General features: G+C 42.0%; 1 long non-coding RNA gene across 1 annotated transcript in view; it reads right to left on the bottom strand.

The window, feature by feature from the left end:
* The window catches only part of LOC107704307 (uncharacterized), a 25,919-nt gene that overhangs the window by 937 nt on the left and 11,236 nt on the right, over positions 1-13,746 (bottom strand). Inside the window, exon 2 of the long non-coding RNA XR_001635945.1 lies at positions 6,838-6,848. This is a non-coding gene — a long non-coding RNA (uncharacterized LOC107704307). The remainder of the gene's footprint in view (positions 1-6,837; positions 6,849-13,746) is intronic.

The raw sequence follows: 13,746 nt of genomic DNA, 5'->3' as shown, positions 1-13,746 counted from the left end.
TTTTCTGGGGTTGCCTTAAGAGTTTTCCAGGAACCGCCTTCCCAAAGAGAAAAGTGATATAAATGTAATAATAACAATAAACCGTAATAAATAAAGTGGGACTCTGAAAATTAAAGACTTCGGATGATTTAAAACATGATTTTGTATCACTGTGAATATGATCAATGTTGCGTCTGTTAATGTTTAATATGTAAATAAGAAGAGGGAACACTTTCATTCTCAAGACAGATGTTTGTATGGTAATAGTGTGAACCAGCCTTAATTTCTTAATAAGCCACCAAAGTAGAATTGGTGTAGTTTGTTGTTAAAGATTGTTTGTATTAAAATATATTTCCAGCATGTTTGTCTGGTGGTTTTGTTTGTAGGTACAGTAACATGAACTGATCGTCGAGCACAGCAGCCGTGAGGCGAGAACCGGTTCTGCTGCTTCTGTTTCATCGAGTTAACCTATCAGATTTTCAGAGAACAAATTCTCATGAGGGTGGGGTATTGTTATTGAGTTACAGCTTATTGTTAGCTCAGACAAGTGGCCGTCCCTCCCGAGGGTTCAAACGTAATGGAGCAAATACACTTGAAGAAGCATGACAAAGCTGTTTGACGACAGGCTTCACCATTGAAGTACTGTAGTTCTGCTGTACTCAATATAACCGGCACAACAGCATATATATCATCCATACAGTTTATGATCACAACAACAACAACGTTTGTCAGGCATCTACACTGTCATCTGAGGAGATTACAAAGATTAAACAAGTGTTTGTTTTTTTTTAACTCTAAAATATGAAATGTGGTTATCTGCTTTTGCTATAAAACAAATCTTTAATATGTAAAAAAAAAAAAAAGACATACTTTCAATTAACCTCCCGAGGGTTCAAACGTAATGGAGCAAATACACTTGAAGAAGCATGACAAAGCTGTTTGACGACAGGCTTCACCATTGAAGTACTGTAGTTCTGCTGTACTCAATATAACCGGCACAGCAGCATATATATATATATATTTCAAACAATGTGACCAATTCTTTAGTTTGGTTTTACTCCAGCAATGAAAACAATTCTAAACGAGTTCTATAAAGCGAAAGCATTTGAACACTTCAGCACTCGTCATATCAGTATTACATAAGTCATGTACATAATGCTGCATTTTTTGTTGATACATTTTCAAACACAATACATTTTGCGTGGAGAGAACAAAAAGTGGATTGTGAGTTGTGAATTATTTGATTAGCTTTAGTCTAAAGCACAACACCAGTTTTGATCAGTAGCTTTGCTTCCAGCTGTTGGAATGATTATTATTCACTTAACATTTGAATCATTATTGAATTAAATCATCTGAAGACATTTTAACTGCTTAGATAGCATGGTGTTGTGACCCAACACCGCTTTTATTTTAATCCTAAATGTATTTATTAATATACCTACAGTATAAAGACACCAGATTGAGCAGAAGTCAGTTTATGAATTAAAAAGATCTTATAAACATTATGGTACACAGTGACCCCTTGTGGATAAAAAAAAGTATTTTATTAGCAGTCAAAAGATATGATGAACATAAAGGTTCTCTCTCCTCCTGCAGCTGCCAGTTATAGTAAATAATAAAATAGCTATATTATATAATAGTTAACCCTGTAAAGACTAATATATGAAGGTTTAATGGAACATTTTATTGACCTTTAGATAAAATACTAGGGGAAAAAATCTAGAAAAATGAAGCACATATTTGATGCATTCAGCTTTTATTGCTCATATAATATTATATAGTGACAATATGGAACTCATACTCAAAGGAGAAAAAAATTAGTGCAGTTGCTGATGTTTATATGGCCAAAAAGTTAATCTATTAGACTACTTGTTATGTTATGTCAGTATAAAAGAAAAGAAAAAAAATGGAAATAACAGGAGAGACTCCTTTGCTTACTCTACAAATCAATTACTCTTTATTGAAAGTTAGGGTTAGTTCAGTATGGATATAATGTAATATTATTGCAGTATTAGTCATCTATTTTGTACATTGTAAGTGGAATTCTTAATAATAATATACAGGTAAGATTAACACAAACTCAAATTAATATTTAATTTCCACATATTTATGTATTTTGTGGTTAGCCATATAATAAGCTCAACATCAGGGTCCAGATCACCCTGCCTGGGTTAGTTCTGCGATATTGACAGGCTAACTGTATATTATCTCTAGCATATTAAATTCTACAGAGATGACCTAGCTGCACTCCTGTGTATACATGCATCTCTCCAATCACCATGACGTCAGTGAAATTGCATATGATGATAGATCTGAGCACTGAAATTCTGTACGAGTTGTTAATTTCACCAAAGACAGTTAGAAAATTACTAGCATTAAAACAAAATAATCACCAGTTTGTTGGGGGAGGGGCTAGCTGTGGTGACCACCATGTAGCTCCGCCCCTAGATGAGAGTAGGATTAAGATTAAAGTTATACAGGTCATTAAAGTGTTGAGTGAATAAACATGTTTTCTGTTTTCTTTATTTTTCATTCCTTTGCTACATAGAAAGTGGGGAGGACTCTGTAGGAATGGAGATCCAGATGGAGGACAGTAGAAGACGTCAGGCTGGTAGAGGATCACTAGAAGGTACTGGGGCTGGTGAGGGTCACCAGAAAACATTGGGTCTGTTGAGGGTCTCTAGAAGACACTGGAGCTGGTGAGAGTCACCGGAGGACAGTGGGGCTGGTGAGGATCACTGGAAGACACTGGGGCTATTGAGGGTCTCTAGAAGACACATGGGCTGGTAAAGGGTCACTAGAAGGTACTGGGGCTGGTGAGGCTCACTGGAACACACTGGGGCTAGTGAGGGTCTCTAGAAGACACATGGGCTGGCAAAGGGTCACTAGAAGGTACTGGGACTGGTGAGGCTCACTGGAACACACTGGGGCTAGAGAGGGTCTCTAGAAGACACATGGGCTGGCAAAGGGTCACTAGAAGGCACTGGGGCTGGTGAGGGTCACTGGAACACACTGGGGCTAGTGAGGATCACTAGAAGGCACTGGGGCTGGTGAGGGTCACTGGATAACACTGAGGCAGGTGTGGGTCACCAGGAGACACTGTGGTTAGTGAGTGTCATCAGAAAACAGTGGAACTGGTGTAGGTCACTGGAAGACACTGGGACTGATGATTGGCTCTAGAAGACCGGAGGACTCTGGAGCTGCTGAGAGATGCTAATAGGCTCAAGGCAGACAGGACAGATGCTGATGTTGACTCAGCTGACTCTAAAGCTTGTCATCTTTAATCAATTAGTGACTTACAGTCTAATCTTCTTTAACAAATGGCTTAAGTGGTTCTATCTCTAAGCATTTTTTGATCACAATGTGTCATATCCATGGCTCCTCCCACCAACATCGCCTCCTTGAGTCCTTCCACCATCTATTCTTCATTGGGTTCTCTGGTCTACTATCCTTCACCAGCCCCTCGTCCACCTCCAGAAACACCTCCTCAGACAGTTTATAGCATGCGGCCATGCCTTCCCGGAGACAGTGTTATGTCACAGTTATGTTCTGTTTTGGTTATGGTTCTTCGTCCTTTGCTTCTGTTTTCCCTGACCTAGTTTTCTTATCATTATATTGTGACCTCGTTAATGATCCCATTAGTTCCCTCTTTTTAGTCTCCTAGTTTGGTTCAGTTCCTTTGTCTGGTGTCATCAGTGTTTTGATTGTTGTTTACTTGCTTGCCTACGTTTGGATCTACCTGTCAATAATATTAAAGCCTATTTTGGAAATTTACCTTCTTCATCATCCTCATCTCTCCAACCAATTGTGACAATATTAGTGCAAGTAATCGTCTTAGGTTACGTATTTAACCATGGTTCCCTGAGTAGTGAACGAGACACTGCGTCCTCTAGGTTTCCTATAGCGACCCCTAGAGGACGCAGTTTGAAGTTCCCTTGAAAGGGAACGTCTCAGGTTACGTATGTAACCATGGTTCCCTGGGTAGGGAACGAGACACTGCGTCCTCTAGGTTTCCTATAGCGACCCCTAGAGGACGCAGTTTGAAGTTCCCTTGAAAGGGAACTTAGTATTTCATATTATATTAAGTTTTATTATTATTATTATTATTATTATTATCCACAAGTGATGTGGTGCCATTGCCATATACCAAAATATAATTTCTGCCTCAATAGTTCAGATCATCAAAATAAGACTTTTAAGAGCTTTGCCAAAATGTGTCACATACGAAACATCCAATATTTCATATTTCTGATGTTCAGTACTATGCAAAAATCTTAGACACATTAGGATTTTTTTTTTCCTTGAACAAGGAGTCCTGCAACAGATCATCAACACATCATCGAGGCAGTCTGGAATCAGAAGCAACTGAGACAGACTTAATCCATAGGAGATCTGAATTGCATCTCTAAAATGCGCCAAATCTTACTGCAAATCAGCACTGTGTAAACCTTTATACACCCACTGGGGGACCATAGGCAGGCTAGGGGAACTCATATTAATGTTAAAAAACCTCATAAAGTGAAATTTTCATGCCATGGGACCTTTAAAGTAAGAATGTTTTGAAAAATAATGACAGAAACAGATTTGATCAAATATAAGGTAGGTTCATCATTGCACTGCAGATGTTGGACAGAAGCTGCATCTGAAGAGGCATTTAGATGTATTTATTGCAGACTGTTTGATGTAGCTCATACTTCTGACTCATACTAAGATGAGGAATTGGGACACAGGTGGGTTTGTTTTTTATGCCTCTATATTTGCATATACGGCAATATGTTGCACTTGATTAGGACTAATGTAGTACACAAACCCCTTTTTCTGCACTGTTGTACAGATGTTAGGAGCGTCTCGTTTCCTCTCACTTCCTCTCTTTATCACTGCTCTGGTGCAGAATGCTAGGTAACAGTAGCATGAACTGTAAAGTTTTTGCAACCGCACCGTAACATTGTCTAAGAGTTTGTTTAATGTAGGTTCAGAGGTTTCAACATATTCAAAATGTATTTACATAAACATACCATCAAATCCACATTTAATCTAACGGGTGATGTTTAGGGCACGTTTAGACCACTTTTATGATACATTTATGGTGTTTTTGTGTTCTTTTTGAAGCTTGATGCTTCTGCCAATTGCAAGGCTGTCTTTAAAATTTCTCCTATTGTGTCCCATAGAAGACAAAGTCATGGGGATTTGGAATGAAATGAGGGTGTGTAAATGATGACAAAACAGTCGTTTTGAAGTGAACTATTCTTTTAACTCACTGCTGATGTGTGGGTTGTGATAGCATGGTTTATGCTCTAACTTGCTGGGCAAGAGTATCAAGTCCAAGTCAAGTCTAGTCAGAGGTCAGAAACACTAGGCTAAAAAATAAAGCAGATATCCCACAAAGAGCACATGCCAAAAAACGTCTATCTTGAGTTTTGCAGCATGTATCATCTGACATGTTATTACATATAATCCAATTCTAAATATTATTAAACGTTTAACAGAATGGCATTTTGACATTATATCAAAGTCATCTACGGATTAAGGTGCTTCATTGTCATGACACGTCATTCTCACATACATGTCATAGCTATGACTGCATGACTCAATTTCAATAAAAGAACAGTAATTCGCTACTTCATTGAATCTATTAAAGTCTGATAACAAAAAAAACCCTGATATAATTGAAAATAAAGATGAAAAAAAGCCGTTGGCCATTATTTTTAGAGTATAAAAACAGTGTGTGTGTACATACATATATATATGCACAGTGGGTATAGAAAAGAATCACCCCCCTTTAAAATAATAACATTTTGTTGCTTTGCAGCCTGAAATGAATATGGTGTCACAGAGTCAACTTCATCAGCTCCAGATACTCACACCCTGCCTGTTCATTCCCAATCACCTGAGTTTTGATCCCTGACACCTGGCAATCCTCATTAGCACACCCTATTTAAATTAGAGCTTCACGTTCCCTCATTTGTCTGGTCTTGTCGTTCTCTAATGAACTTCTACCCGACTCTACCTTGTTATCCAGCCTGCCAGCCAGTCCATCATTCTCCAGCTCATCTGTATCCTGCATTCTCTCATTGCTCATTCATTGCATACCTGCCAAATAAATCTTCTGTTCTTGCTATTTCGTCTCTGCTGTTGTGTGATCAGACCGATGATGCAGCGCGAGGCAGGCACCAGCGATACAACTAACCCTGCATCTGATCCCTTCACGGATTTAGTTCAAGCTCTCCATCAAGCACTTCAGTCACCGGTCCCATGGCCCGGCCAACAGTTTACGCCGATAAAGCAGAAGAGTGCAGCTTTTGCCTGCTACAATGCTCACTGTATGAAATGTAATGAATGAATTAATTCTTTTTATATATTAAAATATAAAATGTGTTCTCCAGTCATCACTCTAAGATAGCGTATATCATCTCGCTGTTATCAGGACGGGCTCTCCAGTGTGCTCGTGCCATCTGGGATGCTAATGGGCTGGTCACCCACTCACTGTCGGCATTTACTTTTCACTTCAAAGAAGTGTTCGGCCAAACTGCTAGTTTCATCTCGCTGCCGGATCAACTCTATCGTCTCTGCCAAGGGAAGTCATCTGTCAGCGATTATGCACTTCAATTCCACACCCTGACTGCCATCAATGTGTGGAACGAAACCGTACTAATCACGGCCTACCGGCAGGGCATTAATCCAAATATCCGTCAACAAATGGCGATCTACGATGACGTCATCGGCTTAAAGAGCTTCATAGACTACTCCATTCGCATTGCTCAGCGGCCAACCGCCTGCAAGTTGGATCTACCTGTGCTGCACTCTCTGCTCACCTCACCAACCAGCGATCCTCCAGTACCTGAACCAATGCAGCTTGACTCTACCCATCTCTCCCTTGCAGAGCATCAATGCCGCATGCACAACCGCCTGTGCCTCTATTGTGGTGCAGAGGGACACCAAATTGCCACTTGCCCCGTGAGACCACCTCGCCCAGCGGTGAGTACCATTCAAGTTCCTCCCTCTATCGCATCCTTGGTCGTTCCAAAGTCATCCTAATAAATCATTTCCACACTGTTTCAGCGCAAGCCCTCATAGTCTCTGGTTCTGCTGGCAACTTCATCTCCCTCAACCTACTCTTCAAAGGAAATCCTGTTCACAACCCCTTCACCTTCAATCTATCCTCGGAAAACTGCTGGGTCAAGGTCTCGTCCGCTACTGCACCACCACCGTGACTCTGAAAGTCGGCTGCCTGCATCAGAAGATAATCTCATTTTTGGTGTTGGAGGGCTCCACCATGCATACCATCCTGGAATGCCCCTGGCTGCTCCAACACTCGCCACAGATCTGCTGGGACTCAGGTGAAGTGCTGCAGTGGAGTGAAAGCTGCCGCGACAAGTGCTTCGATCCATCAAAAAGGTTTGTCCTCAGTCAGTCCACCCAAGAAACACCCCGTCTGCCAAGCCTGTCACCATATGCTGTTGAGAGTCCAGCCACCTCCATCCAGCAGGAGATCCCCCAGGAATACAGGGCATTCCAGGATGTTTTCAGTAAACAGCTGGCTACCAAACTTCTGCCTCACCGGCAAATGGAACTGCTCCATCGATCTGCTGCCTGGGGCTACCCTTCCACGTGGCAAAATCTATCCACTGTCCATCCCAGAGTAAAAGGCCATGTAGGAGTATATTGAAGAGGCTCTAAAGCAAGGATCAGTCCATCGACCTCGCCCACCGCTTCAAGCTTCTTCTTCGTGGGGAAAAAGGATGGAGGCTTGCAGCCCTGTATAGACTACCAAGCCCTCAATGCCCAGACAGTGAAGTTCAAGTACCCTCTTCCTCTGGTCCCAACCGCACTGGAATAAATATTCACTGGAATATACACTGGAACAAGGCATTCGTAGTGCCCCCATATCTGGTCATGCCGTACGGGCTCTCCAACTCCCCATACGTTTTCCAGGGATTTATGAATGAAGTGTTCGGGGAATTCCTCCACCGCTTTGTCATTGTTTACATCGATGATATCATCATTTATTTCCAGAACATGGCTGAACATTGTGACACAGGTCCTCAGGAAACTACGCCAAGAACATCTTTACCTGAAGCTCTATAAGTGTTAGTTTCACCAAACCACTGTCAACTTTCTCGGCTATGTCATCAGTTGGAACAGCATCTGTATGGACCAAAGGAAAGTGCAGGCAGTTGAGGGCTGGCCGCAACCCACTTCAGTTAAAGAACTTCAGCGTTTCGCCAATTTCTATTGAAAATTGATCAAAAACTTCAGTCAGATCTGTTCCCCTCTCACCTCTCTACTGCGCAAGGGGCCCAAGTCTCTGTCCTGGACTACGGAGGCCATGTCCACATTCCATCAGCACAAAGAAGCCCTCTGTATCGCTCCCACCCTCATTCAGGTGATCAAGTTGGCTTGGAATGGTGGCATTGGCTGGAGAGAGCTTAACACCCATTCAACGTGATCATGGACCATCGAGACCTCGAATACTTTAGACAGGCTAGGAGACTGAATACCTGTCAGGCCCGATGGGCCTTCTTCTTCACCCGGTTGGATTTTATTGTCACCTACCGCCCAGGCTCTAAGAAAGCGGATGCCCTTTCTCGTCGCTACCTATCCGGAACCTGACACCAGTCCGCTTGAACCCATCCTCCTTCTAGCCATAATCTTGAGTCCCATCCAGTGGTCTATCGACACCCAGATCACCGTCACCACTCAGGCCAAACCAGCTCCACTGGGAGATCCGGAGGGGTTGACTTACATGCCCCGCCATCTACGACTACCCCTCCTGGACTCTGTGCATTCTTCTCCAGGCCTCTGTGCATTCTTCTCCAGGCTCTGGACACCCAGGCAACTGGCAAACCTTCTTGCTCGTCCAAAATTGCTACTGCTGGCACAATATGACCCAGGAGGTCTCTCAATTCTTAAAAGGATGCTCAGACTGTCAGGATCTCCAAAATACTCCGTCGACTCCCAGAAGGCAAACTACAAACCTCTACCACTGCCCAACTGACCCTGGTCCCATCTGGGAATTGACTACCTCACCGACCTTCCTCCTTCTGACTCCAACACCCGTGTCCTCATCATCTTTGACTGATTCTCTGAGGCATGCAAACTCATCCCACTCAAAGGTCTGCCAACCTTGTTCCAGCAAGTCTTCCACCACTTCAGTATCCCAGAGGAAATAGTCTCGGACCGCGGCCCTCAGTTTATCTCCCGTGTCTGGCATGCCTTCTTCCAGCTCCTTGGTGTATCCATCAGCTTAACCTCCGGCTATCACCTACAGTTCAATGGCCAGACTGAGCAGAAGATTCAAGAAATTGGGAGGTACCTGCGGTCATATTTTCACAACCATCAAGACTGCTGGAGCCGATTCATCCCCTGGGCCGAGTATGCACAAAACTCCCTCCGTCAAACCTCCATGGGACTCATGCCATTCCAGTGCACACTCGGCTACGAGCCACCCCTGTTTCCCTGGTCAGGTGAGCATTCCAATGTTCCAGCTGTCCACCACTGGTTTCAAGAGAGCGAGAGAGTTTGGGACTCAGCTCACATCCATCTTCAGAGGGCAGTCCGAAGACACAAGAGCCAGGCCGACGCAAGACATTCCGCGACTCCCGTTACCATCCTGGGCAGAAGATCTGGCTCTCTACCAGGGACATCCGTCTTCGGCTGCCCTGCAAGAAGCTGAGTCCCCGCTATATCGCCCCCTTTACAGAGGCAAATCAACAAGGTAAAATACAAGCTAAACCTCCCAGCTCACTATCGCAACTCACCCTCCATTCATGTATCCCTCCTCAAGTCATACACTAACCCTCTGATTCCTTCTTCCCCAGGATCTGGTGCTGAGGATGTGCCTCCTCCTCCTGTTGACCCAGCAGAGGACAACATCTATCGTGTCCACACCATCCTGGATTCCTGGCGACAGGGCGCATCCTTGAGTATTTCATAGATTGGGAGGGATTCGGTCATGAGGAAACGATCCTGGGTTGCTCATAGTGATATTCTGGACCCCTCTTTGCTGTCAGACTTCCACACCAGTCATCCTGATCAACCATCCCCGAGAGGAAGAGGCCATCCCCATCGTCATCCGACGTGGTCATCTGGAGCCGCCTGTGGAGGAGGGGGTACTGTCAGGGAGTCAACTTCATCAGCTTCAGATCCTCATGCCCTGCCTGTTCATTCCCAATCACGTGAGTTTTGATCCCTGACACCTGGAAATCCTTATTAGAACTCTCTATTTAAGTTAGAGCTTCAAGCTCCCTCATTTGTCTGGTCTCATCATTCTCTAATGAACTGCTACCCGACTCTACCTTGTTATCCAACCTGCCAGCCAGTCCGTCTGTCCATCCATCATTCTCCAGCTCGTCTGTATCCTGCATTCTCTCATTGCTCATTCATTGTATACCTGCCAAATAAATCTCCTGTTGTTGCTAATTCGTCTCTGTTCCCTTCTGTTGTGTGACGGATGGACACAGTTTTTGTTTTATCCTGCTGTATTTACTCAGTGCAACTTATAACATACAAGTGAAAGATATAACCAACATAATCAAAACAGAATCACTGAGTTGGAAAAAGATAAAAATGATTCGTAAACTCAATCAGGTGTGGCTGATCACCTTCTCAATGGCACACAAAGCCATTTGACTTTCAGCTGTGAATAGCTGTGGTCATTTTGATCAGCTCAGCATGAAAAGAGCTTTACTGGAGCATTTCAGTCCTTGGTAGTGCAACTGAAGCAAACAATCAACTATGGGTGGCAAGGCACTGTCAAAAGATCTCCGGGATAAAGTTGTGGACAGGCACAAGTCAGGAGATGGATACAAAAAAATGTCAAAGGCTTTATCAATGCCTAGAAGCACAGTGAAGTCTATTATTAAGAAGTGGAAGGTATTTGGTACAACACAGAGCCTCCCTGGATCAGGACGTCGCTCCAAACTGGATGAAAGAGCCGGAGGAAACTAGTCAGAGAGGCGACAAAGAGGCCTACAGCAACTCTGAAGCAGCTGCAGGAATTTATGACAAAGAGTGGTCATTGTGTGCATGTGACAGCAATATCACAAATTCTCCATAAATGTGGCATGTATGGGAGGGTTTCAAGAAAAAAGTCACTCCTCGAGAAAGGCCACACCCTTACGAAAAAGAAGTTTATTCAAGTGTGCTATCAGTATACTTCTTTTAAACTAAAAATAGGAAAGTAAACTTTTAGTCTACTTTTTATGTACTTCTCAGAAATGGGCTTTATGTACTTCTCAGAAATATACTTAAAATGACATTTAAGTATACTTGACTTATACTTAGAAAAAGTCTAAATATATTTGAGCTACTGTATACTTGTGCTCCTAGAATCCGTGTTTTCATTGTTATACGGTAGGGGGTGTTAGTACACATCTTCTGTACAGAATTTCCAAAAAACACAAGTGAAGAAGAAACCGAAACAACAGATGCTTCCACATGTAATCTAACAAGATCATCAGACATAAAACAGCATCAAAACTGAGTAATGTTATGGAATAAAATGTCGACCAATGAAGAGGTAATAATAACTGTCAAGCTTTGGGGTGTTGATCGACTCTGTCTATGTTTTGATTATCATTCTGAATCCAATTCATAGTCTTTTTTTCATCTTTTTGTTCAAAATGTTGTTTATTTTTTTTTTATAAAATAATATAATGACTTATACTGTCTTTTTACACTTTGCGTTGCATCGCACCGCGTAAACATAAAACCATGTCTGCATTTGTGATCGGAGAAATGACAAACTACAAACGCTACTCTACACTGCCCAAAACTCGCGTTTGAATCATCACAAATCTTCCCACACAGTGACGTAGACATGTGGGGGCGTGTTTAAACGAGCCGTTTTAGGAGGGCGTGGCTGACTCTTAACTTTTATAAAGAATATCTCTTTGGTTTTGAGACTTTAGTCTTTGCAACTTTAGGGATCTTATCTATTTACGAACAGCTTGTAACACTCCAAAGAGAAAGGAAAACTTGAAATCGCATCATATAACCCCTTTAATTTAAAAGGCAAAGTATTTAAAATTTAAATTAAGCTATGTAAACACTTGCATTTTTACAACACTATAAGTGTGTCCCATCAGGTAATTAAAAGTTCGACACACACTTGTGGTCTTCATCCTCACTTGAACACTTGAGCCAAATACAGGAAATACGTCATATAAGTGTTCAAGTGGTCAAGTGCAAAAGTCCGCAAGTGTGGGTATTTGGACAAGGCATTGAACTTTACGTAAGTATACTTAATAAAATAAACTTGAAGTATACTACTTTTTGGTAAGGGCATGCATTCAGACTGAGCTTTGCCAAAACACACCTTGAAGATTCTGAAGCAGATGAGACTAAAATTAAATTAGTAAAGAAAAATCTGCTGCCCTCTGCCAGAATGCTGTCAATGGGAAGAAGGTTTACCTTCCAACATGACAATGACCCAAAGCACACAGCAAAACTGACCACACAGTGGCTGAAGGAGAAAAAGCTGAATGTTCTTGCATGGCCTAGTCAGAGCCCAGACTTAAACCCCACTGAAAATCTGTGCAATGACTTGAAGACTGCAGTGCACAAACACTCACCATCAAATTTAACTGAACTTGAGCAGTTCTTCTAAGAAGAGCGGGCAAATATTGCAAAGTTAGTAGAGACATATCCCAACAGACTAAAGGCTGTAAATAAAGCAAAAGGTGGTTCAACAAAATACTGAGAAAAAGGGGTGATCCTTTTTCCAATTCAGTAATTCTGTTTTTTTTTTTCTGACATGTCGGTGTTATATCTTTCACTTGGATGTTTTAAGTTGCACTGAGTAAATACAGCTGGATGTATTATATACAATATAAAAGTGATTTACACAAACCTGCCATATTCAATTTCAACTATCCACTAAAGAGATTGTCCATTAAAACAGCAATATCCATAATATCCATACATTGTTCTTTTAAATTTGGCAAATGTGCTAATTTTCTCCACTGAGATTACTTGACCCTGATAATTTCCTCTTGCTGCTCTATTAAGATTATTATATTTAATAGTGTGACTGATGTAACGTTTTGCAGCAGATGTTTCTTCTTTGGTTTCAGGTCAAAAAGAGCAAAGACTTTGTTTGAACCACAAGTTCTTTATTTACATCTGTTGTAGGTGTTGTTCTGGGAAATTGGTCTGTGAATGTGCTGTGAATGAGAAATTCAACAGGATATAAATATACATATACACACATGTATATTGCACATAAATGTGTGTGTGTGTGTGTGTCTGCATATATATATATATATATATATATATATATATATAATGTGTGTATACACATCACAGACGGAGCTAAAGAACATACATACTATTGGAAATAATAATAGTAATACTGACCAGTCACATGAAAACGGTCTCAGGATTTGCTTCTGTAAGTTCAAGTGGTGCTACTTGTCAGCTAACTCAGCTTCGAGGCTCGATGCTCTTTGAAGATCAGGGTTTGGCGTCATGATTGTCTTCACAGGAAATCCTCTCCACAATGAATTATGGGCCAGCCCTGTGTGAGATGATGTACTGCTGTTAACGCGTCCCATGAGGGTTTTGCCTTATTATTCGCTGTTCAAGTCCTGCGTTTTCAGACACCAATGAACCTCACAGAAGGCCCTTGCTATCCAGCTGAGTGCAAAACGTGTTAAATGTATCTTAATATCAATCAATCTAAGATGCGGAACGCTGCCTTCAGAGCTGGAGATGAGGTGGGCCTGAAGACAGCTAGGGCCAACCTTTCCCGCGGCATCAGAGAGGCAA

This window comes from Sinocyclocheilus anshuiensis, unplaced genomic scaffold (assembly GCF_001515605.1).
Source record: "Sinocyclocheilus anshuiensis isolate Anshui unplaced genomic scaffold, SAMN03320099.WGS_v1.1 scaffold1493, whole genome shotgun sequence".
Lineage (NCBI taxonomy): Eukaryota > Metazoa > Chordata > Actinopteri > Cypriniformes > Cyprinidae > Sinocyclocheilus > Sinocyclocheilus anshuiensis.
The sequence above is the reverse complement of the archived record's forward strand: the minus strand, read 5'-3'. Positions and strand labels throughout refer to the sequence as shown.